This window comes from Marmota marmota, unplaced genomic scaffold (genome assembly GCF_001458135.2).
Source record: "Marmota marmota marmota unplaced genomic scaffold, marMar, whole genome shotgun sequence".
NCBI lineage: Eukaryota > Metazoa > Chordata > Mammalia > Rodentia > Sciuridae > Marmota > Marmota marmota.
Window position 1 is genome coordinate 42,204,772 of NW_025999900.1, and position 9,494 is coordinate 42,214,265.

A 9,494-nucleotide genomic window follows, 5' to 3' on the forward strand; every position below is an offset into this window, starting at 1 on the left:
GCCCTGTTATTGCAGAGTGGAGCCTCGGTGTGCAGCGGAAGGAGTGGGGCTGGGCCCTGCCAGCCCTAAACAGACCTAGAGGCAGGGGTGCCTCGGGAGGTAGAGGCTACCCTTCTGCTCCCCCTGGGGAGGCCTGGCTCTGAGGTGTGTGGGGAAGGGACTTAGGGAAGCCTGTGGGACTTGAGGAGGGAGGGCCAAGTGGTCTCTCTGGCTCCCTGGGGACTAGGGAGGGTGGGGGCAGAGGAGGGAGGAAGTCAAGCCACTTGGGAACCCGCTGATCCAAGCCATGGGTAGGAGGCGGCACCATCGGGGCTCCCTGGCTGGCCAGGGCCAAGGCTTTCCCACGGGGTACAACCGGCCACTGAGCTCTACAGAGCCATTCCCCCCACAGGCCTGAGAGGTTTCCATACTGCCTCTCCTTCAGGGAATCAGGATGCAGAGCCCTGCAGGGCCCTCCCCTCTGAGCTCCCCCAGATCCCCCAGACCTATGCTGGGCATCCTAAAGAAGCCAACCATGCCACTCTGCTTCCTCAGCATCCACTCTTCTCATTTACTGGGTCCTTTAGTCATGTGACAGGGACAGGGACACACAGCTTATATCACACTTGAAAGGCCTCAGACCCTGGTAGAAGCCTGGCTCCTAAAGTTCATTCCTCGCACTGTAACATGCAGGGTGTGGATGCTATGGAACTTGGAAGCACTGTGGAAGTCTCCAGAGACAGACAAACCTGGGTTAGAAGTGATGCTCTGCCCCCGTTAGCTGTATGGCTGGGCACACCACTTAGCCTCTCTGAGCCTCAGCTTCATATACACAAAATCTCTGGCCAATGCAGGTGTTTCATAAGCAAAGGTACTTTTCTGGGATTCTTATTACACAAGCCCAGAGAAGCAAAATTAGCTAAGATTGAAAAGAACTTTTTAATCTCAATTTGTAGTTCAGGAGCACATTTGAGAAGTCCCCTGCCCAGGTCAAGAACGTGTTAATCAAATGACACTCACATTGGACACAGTGATACATACCTGCCATCCCAGCTACGCAGGAGACTGAGCCAGGAGGATCATAGGTTTGGGCCAGCCTCAACAACTTAGTGAGGCCCTAAGCAATTTAGCAAGACCTGGCCTCAAAATAAAAAGGGCTGGGGATGCAGCTCAGTGGTAGAGAGCCCCTGGATTCAATTTCCAGTGTGTGCATTGGGGGGTGGGGGCAGGGAAACTGTGGTCCAAAGTTAGACAATGATTGTCTGTTGTATGTTTCTGGCCACAGGTGTCAAATCAGGGGTGGAAACTATTCCTGGGACAGAGGGAAGCTGGATGGGAGAGGTGAGCCTCGGGCCTCTGGGAGCTTCCCACAACCACCATCTGCAAGTTAGTCACCAAGGATCCTTTGAGCACCAAGAGTGGCAGGAAACTGTTGGGACCAAGGACACAGGTGCCTGGGAAACGCCATCATGCAGAGTTGGTGGTCCGCACTTTTCCCAGGAGGTTACAGTGACTAACAAGTCCTTGGGAGAGAGAGGAGTTCCTGAAATGAGGGTTGGCATTATTTTTCTGGTCTTTGAAATTACAACCAGGTCCTCATTAAATGCACTAGAATCAACTTTTGTGGAGATTTTTGGGGAAGGAAAAAAACCTCTCCATTAAGCAATGCATATCTAGACCTGCTGGCCTCCTCTGGCTTCCCACTGTAAAGATCAATATTAATATTGATCAAGGTCACCATTACTATCAACTCCAGCAGCAGACAAGATCACTCAGTTTGTGAGGGGGAAGTCTTGAAGTTATCTGTGTGACTTCTAAGGCCAAGCTATGGTTTCAACACTCAATGTCATAGCTGTCATAGCTGAGAAAACAGCTAGTTGGTTAACCTTGGTCTCCACATATTTTTCTCCCAGAACCACAGACTGTATTTGGTTTGTGTCTGCCTGTGTGCATGGTACAGCCTCACAGACCTATCAGTTGTTGAATAACTGATCTGGTCCCAACCAGTCCACCTCACAGTGCTACTGTTGATACCTAAAGAGATAAGGAATATGAGATAAGGATTTTAGTCAAAAGGCAAAATCCTCTCAAGCGTAAGGGGCTATACTTTGTACAGGAGTTATTTTCTATATTCAGTGTAGTGTATGGTATAAAGGTGATCAATATTTATTCTATATTGAACATGTTGATTTATGAAGACCAACTGTTAATACACAATAGGGAATAACAATAGTGAAAACCATTTTTTTCCCTAATCACATGCCCTGGTACTCCTACCAGTGCCTGTCATTAGAATTTCCCTCCAAATTCCTAGCAATTGACGGTGACCAAGTGGCAGGGAATCTCAAGAATAGAGCCAGATTCCATAAAAATGTAAACCCAACATTTAGATCAAGTCGAGCTTCTAGTTTAGTAGAAGCAATCAAATAATGACTCCTACCTCAGCTGAGAACAAGGCTTGTCTTCTAGGAGTATAAATGTGAAGCTTAGCCAAGATTGAAGCAACTCACAAAGTTAACACTCAAGGGGCATTTGTTAGAAGTCCCAGGGGCCTCTACTTTCAGGCATGGTTGGACCCAAAAGTCTACATCAGCACCTTGCTTTCTCTCTCACACTAAGGACTTGGCTCTGTTTGCTTCTTTGGAGTGGTTACTTGACTCTCCTAAGCCAGACAAACTCTCCATGAGCCAGGAAAAGTAGCACCTGACTATCCAGAACCAACCTCTTTATAGGAGATAATGTAAAGGAGAGAAACTTGCTTTTCTCCCAGAGTCCTCATAGCAAATTGCAGGGAAGTCCCAAATGGCTTTGCTCTGCCAATCACCGTAGAAGTTGGATGGTGGACCAGACCTGGGTGGTGTGCCGTGTCTCTCTGTGGCGAGGGGCCACTTGGGGCACCAGGAGGCACTGAGATTGACAGTTCCACCCAAATCGCATGGGACAAGGAGGGGTAGTTCCCAACGGAAAGGGGGTGTGGGGCAGACAAAAACAACAGGTGTCCATGACAATAGCACTTGTTCTCAGGTTGCGTGGAGACATGACTTATCCACCAAAACAATCTGAGAAGGATAAAAACAGTAGTGCACTCACATGCCCAAGTGTTGAGTCAAAGCTCTTCAGGAAAAGGAAGTGATCCTATGGTCTGAAGGAGATTCTTTAGAACAGGAGAAAGAGACAAATATTTTGATCAGCCTCCCTCCCTCCTGCTGAAAATTATCTTCATAATCATTTACCTCCAAATTAAGTTCAGGAAACCTACTTGACAAGACAGTGATCCAGAATGTTTGAAATTAGGACCCTTGGGGAAAATCTGGAAGGATCCCTGGTTGAGAGAATGAGCCTGATGGATTGCTTCTTTTTCTTTTTTCTTACAAATAACTTTTATTTCTGATTATAAATGGGATATATTTATTGCAGATGTTTTGGAAAATGCAGAACAGTACACAAATAAAAAAATGAAAATCACTTGAATTTGTTAGGGTTGGGGGTGTTTGCAAGTGACAGAACCCCCAAAATAGCCGTGGCTTTAACAAGGCTGAAGTTTGCTTTGCTCTCTCAGCTACATGAAGTCCAAAGGCAAACAGTCCAGGCTGGTATGGGAACTCTACTCCTCAGAGACCTCTGGGTGCCCATGCTCCTGCCAGTTTACTGCTCTGCCATCCCCACAGCACGGCCTGCATCAACTCAGCTGGCAGAGCAGGAATGCAGCAAGGAAGAGAACCGGCAAGAAAGGCAGAGGTCTCTTCCTCCCAGCTCTCTCCCAGGGAAGATTCTCAGAAGGAGCAGCACCTTTCCACAGGATCCTATTGGAAAAACATAGTTACATGGCCAGATCTACCTGCTAAGGATACTGGGAAATGCAGTCCTTATTCTAAGTGGCTATTTGCCCAACTAAAATTCTGTGACTATGGAAAAGAGGGAGAGTGGTTTTGGGGGAGACCTGGGGGCCTCTGATAAATCAATAATCATACTACACAGAGATAGTCATTGTTAATAACTTAGTATAGGTCGTGATATATATATAACGCACAGGCCCAGATATGTACATATAGGAACATATACTCTTATATGTAAGTACATGTAAATATATGTGTGTGTGCCTGCATGTGTGTACATATGCATGCATGTATATATGTTTGTGTATATGAAGTTAAGGTCCCACCATATATACTACTTTTGCATCCTGTTTTTTTTTTTTTTTTTGGTACCACGGATTGAACCCAGTGGCACCTAACCACTGAACCACATCCCCAGCCCTTTTAAAAATTTTTTTTAATTGTAGAAGGACACAATACCTTTATTTTATTTATTTGTGTGTATGTGTTTTACAATGTGGTGCTGAAGATTGAACCCCAGCCCTCCCGGTCTCTTTTATTTAGAGACAGGGTCTCCCTGAGTTGCTTAGGGCTTTGCCAACTTGCTGAGGCTAGCTTTGAACTCACAATCCCCCTGCTTCAGCCTCCCCAGCTGCTTGGGTTACAAATGTGCACCACGGCCCCCAGCTGCATCCTGCTTTTTAAAAAGATTGCAGACTTTAAATGGTTTCTCTAAAAAATCTATTTTAGGGAGCTGGGGTTGTGGCTCAGTGGTAGAGCACTTACCTGGCATGTGTGAGGCACTGGGTTAAATTCTCAGCACCACATATAAATAAATGAATAAAATAAAGGTCCATCAACAAATAAAAAAATACATTTAAAAAAATCTATTTTAGCATTGAATCATTTAACAGTTATAGGTAGAGTTATTAAAAATTGACTACCCCAAATGTAATACTTTATAATTTTCTTTTAAGTAGGTGTTTTTATTTTATAAACTCTGTTTTTAAAAGTTTCTGTTGGCTCTGGGGCTGTAGCTCAGTGGGAGAAAGCCTGCCTAGCATGTATGAGGCCCTGATTTTAATCCCAGCACTGCAATAAAAAATAATTTTTGTTTAACTATTTGTTATGAAATAATTGTAGGTTCACATGACGCTACGATTCTCTCTGTTAAACCTTCCCCCTGCCACCAATGGTAACATCTTATACAACAATGGTACAGCATCAAAACTAAGAAACTGACATTGGTACAATTGATAGAGCTTATTCAGATTTCACCAGTTATATATGTTGTGTGTGTGTAGCTCTATGCAATCATGGGTAGCCTTGCATAACCACCACCACAAACAAGAAATTCAACCACACTATCACAAGACCCCTTTGTGTTATTCCTTTACAGCCACACCCATCTCCTTAACCCCCATCCCCAACTCCTGGCAACCACTAATCTCTATAATTATGTTATTTCATAAATATTACATAAGTGGAGAATTATGCAACATGTATACTTTTTTCTCTTTTTTTATAAAACTTGTTTTAATTAGTATACATGACAGTAGAATGCATTTTTGATACATCATGGTATAATGGAGTACAATTTCTCATTCTTGTGGTGATGTAGAATCCCGTCGGTCACATAGTTATATATGTACCTAGGTTAATAATGTCTGATTCATTCTACTATTTTTCCTACCCACATACCCCCTCCCCTCCTTTCTACCTAAAGTAACTCTATTCCCTAGTCTCCCCTACTTGTTGTGAATTAGCATCCACAAATCAGAGAAAACATTTGGCCTTTGTTTTTTGGAGATTGGCTTATTTTGCTTAGCATGATATTCTCTAGCTCCATTTATTTACCACAGATGCCATAATTTCATTCTTCTTTAAAGCTGAGTAATATTCCATCATATATATGTAAGATATTTATGTATATATATCTTACTTTTTTTAATCCATTCACCTGTTGAAGGGCACTTAAGTTGGTTCCATAGTTTAGTTATTGTGAATTGAGCTGCTATAAACATTGATGTGGCTGCATCACTGTAATATGCTGATTTTAAGTCCTTTGAGTATAAACTGAGATGTGGGATAGCTGGGTCAAATGGTGGTTCCATTCCAAGTTTCCTGAGGAATCTCCATACCACTTTCCATAATGGTTGCACTATCTACATTTCCACCAGCAATGTATGAGTATACCTTTTCCCCAACATCCTTGCCAACATTTATTGTTGTTTGTATTCTTGATATTGCCATTCTGACTGGGGTGAGATGAAATCTTAGTTTTGATTTGCATTTCTCTAATTGCTAAAGATGTTGAACATTTTTTCATATATTTGTTGAATTGATTGTATTTCTTCTTCTCTCAAGTGTCTGTTCAGTTCCTTAGCCCAATTATTGATTGGGTTCCTTGTTGTTTTAGTGTTGAGTTTTTTAAGTTCTTTATATATCATGGAGATTAATGCTCTATCTCAGGGGCATGTGGTAAAGATTTTCTCCTATTCTGTAGGTTCTCTCTTCACATTCTTGATTGTTTCTTTGCTGAGAAGAAGCTTTTTAGTTTGAATCCATCCCATTTATTGATTCTTGATTTTACTTGTGCTTTAGAAGTCTTGTTAAGGAAGGCAGATCCCAAGCCAACATGGTAAAGATTTGGGCCTATTTTTTCTTCTATTAGTTGCAGAGTCTCTTATCTAGTGCCCAAGACTTTGATCCACTTTGAGTTTCATGCAGAGTGAGAGACAGGGTTTAAATTTTATTTTGTTACATGTGGATTTCCAATTTCCCCAGCACCATTTATTGAATAGGCTATTTTTTCTCTAGCGAATATTTTTGGTGCCTTTGTCTACTAAGAGGTAACTGTATTTATGTGGGTTTGTCTCTGGGAGCATGTATACTTTTGAAATTAGTTTTTTAATTGAGCATAATTTCCTTGAGGTTCACCTAAGTTGTTGTATATATTAATAGTTTATTCCTTTTATTGCTGAGTAGTGTTCCATGGTATGGATGTTTGTTTAAATATTCACCAATTGGAGGACATTTGGGTAGTTTCCAGTCTTTATTATTATGAATACAGCTGCTGCGCACGTTCATGTGCAAGTTCCATATGGACATTCCTTCTGTGGGATAAATGACAAAGGTGCCAATGTTGGGTCATATTATAAGTTTGTTTTGGGTTTTGAAAGAAACGGCCAAACTATTTTCAAGAGTGGTTATATACTGTCTTTTAAATTTAAAAACCTGATATCAACAATTCTTATCATTAAGCATTTCCCATGTTGTTATTTTAAAATATGCTATTCTATTGTATGGCCATATTCTAATGTCCTTAAGCAATCTTCTTAATTTTTAATAATTTGGTTTACTAACTTTTGTGTTATAAATGACAGTGAGAAATAATATTGTGGATTATTTTTTGTGGATTTTTGATTATTTTCTTAAAATAAATTAATTTAAAATGAATTTCCAAGCATGGACATGATAGTTCTAAGGGTATGAATGAACATTTAAACTCTTTCACTATATTTTCCCGAATTATCATACTGAAAGTTACTTCAAACACCCCCACAGCAACCTGTGAGAGTTGGGACAAAGTTTCTAAAAGTATTAATATTGCAACACAAATGGAAGCCACAGGATTGGTATCCTTAATATATAAATAGATTTCACAAATCAACTAGAGAGAGAGGGGGAGAGATAGAGAGATAGAGAGATAGAGATAGAGACAGAGATATATAGAGAGAGTGGAGCATTAACAGGGTTGTTATAGACCAATCAGGATTTACTCATGAGCTAGAGTCACTTTCTCTTTAGATAGACTACAATAAAATTAGTTATATTAATAAGAAAGAAGAGGGCTGGAGTTGTGGCTCAGTGGTACAATGTTCACCTAGCATGCATGAGGCACTCTGTTCGATTCTCAGCACCACATAAAAATAAAATAAAGATATTGTGTCCATCTAAAATTTAAAAAATAAGTAAACATTAAAAAAAGAAAGAAAGAAGAAAGAATGGATATTGGACAGGCAACCAGGATTTCTATCACACATCACGTTAGAAAAATAGGGAAACCATTATGACCAGCAGTTCATGAGAAGAAATGCAAATGATCAATTAAAGGAGTTGTATATTATTTTCTCTATCAAATTAACAATATGAAAAAGAGTAATAATTCACAATAACAACAAATACATAAGATGGCTAAGAATAAATCTTACACAAGATATATAAGACCTATATGGGGAAAGTATAAAATTTTACTGAAGACGTAAATAAATGCAGATATATACCATGTTCATGAATAGGAAGACTCAATATCTTAAAGATATTGATTCTCCTTAAATTGATTCATAGATTTGATGCAATCCAATAAAAATCTCCATAGATGAATTTTTTTAAAAAAGACTTGTTTCTTGTGTGTGTGTGTGTGTGTGTGTGTGTGAGAGAGAGAGAAAGCGCAAAGGTGCAAAACAACTTAAGACAATCTAAAACAAATAGGAAATGAATTTTTTTTTTTTTTTTTTTTTTTTTTTTTTTTTTTGTGGTGCTGGGGATTGAAGTCAAGGTCTTATGCATGTGAGGTAAGCAAAGCACTCTACCAACTGAGCTATATTCCTAGCCCTAGGAAATGAAATTTTTAACAGCAAACTTTCTTAAAAAAATAAGGCAATATTTAAGATAATGTTAGATTGGGGCTGGGTTGTGGCTCAGTGGTAGAGCGCTCGCCTAGCACGTGTGAGGCCCTGGGTTCAATCCCCAGCACCACATAAATAAAATAAAGATATTGTGTCCAACTACAACTAAAAAAATAAATATTAAAAAAATAATATTAGATTAGTTTAGAAATAGGCAAATTTAGAATGGAATAACATACAGGGCCCCAAAACAGACTCACATATTATAGAAACTTGACTTTCAATGATGGTAACATTAGAAATTATGGGACAGAGAATAAAAGAAGAAAATTGGATTAACACTTTTCACACTACATAAAAATTAATTCCAAATTATATATTCAGATAAATTTTAAAATATTTAGAAGAGTCTGGGGATATAGCTTAGTGGTGGAGCACTTACTAGGATGTGTGAAGCTCTTCTTTTGATCCCCAACACCACATACAAAAAATTAATAATAGGGCTGGGGTATAGTTCAGTGGTACAGCACTTTCCTAAGCAATCCGGAGGTCCCAGGCTTTATCCCCAGCACCTCTAAATAAATGACTAAATAAAATATTTAGAAGAAACTAAACTTTTTTTTAAAACTTTGGATTGGGGTATCTTAAATAAGACTCCAAAGTCATTCATTATTAAAAATAAGACCAATATCTTTCAACACACATTAAAATAAAAAAGTCTGTTCAAAGATGTATTACTGTGAATAAGAAGACAGGCCATAAACTGGCAAAAGATATTTATTTATTTAAAAATATTTTAGGTACCAGGGATTGAACCCAGAGGCACTTAGCCACTGAGCCACATCCCCAGCCCTCTTTATTCATTTTTTAATTTTTGTTTTTAGTTGTAGATGGATACAATACCTTTAATTAAGTAATTTATTTATGATGTGATGCTGGGGATCAAACCCAGTGCCTAACATATGCTAGGCAAGCGCTCTACCACTAAGCCACAATCCCAGACCTTATTTTTATTTTATTTTTTTTATTAGTTACTCATGACAGTACAATAATCTTGACAATTCATACA

At 39.5% G+C, this 9,494-nt stretch overlaps 1 non-coding gene across 1 annotated transcript; it reads left to right on the plus strand.

The window, feature by feature from the left end:
- The first annotated feature begins 8,486 nt into the window (after positions 1 to 8,486).
- Positions 8,487 to 8,558, plus strand: Trnaa-agc. Its single transcript has one exon. It is a non-coding gene; the product is annotated as a tRNA-Ala (tRNA).
- The last annotated feature ends 936 nt before the right edge of the window (positions 8,559 to 9,494 follow it).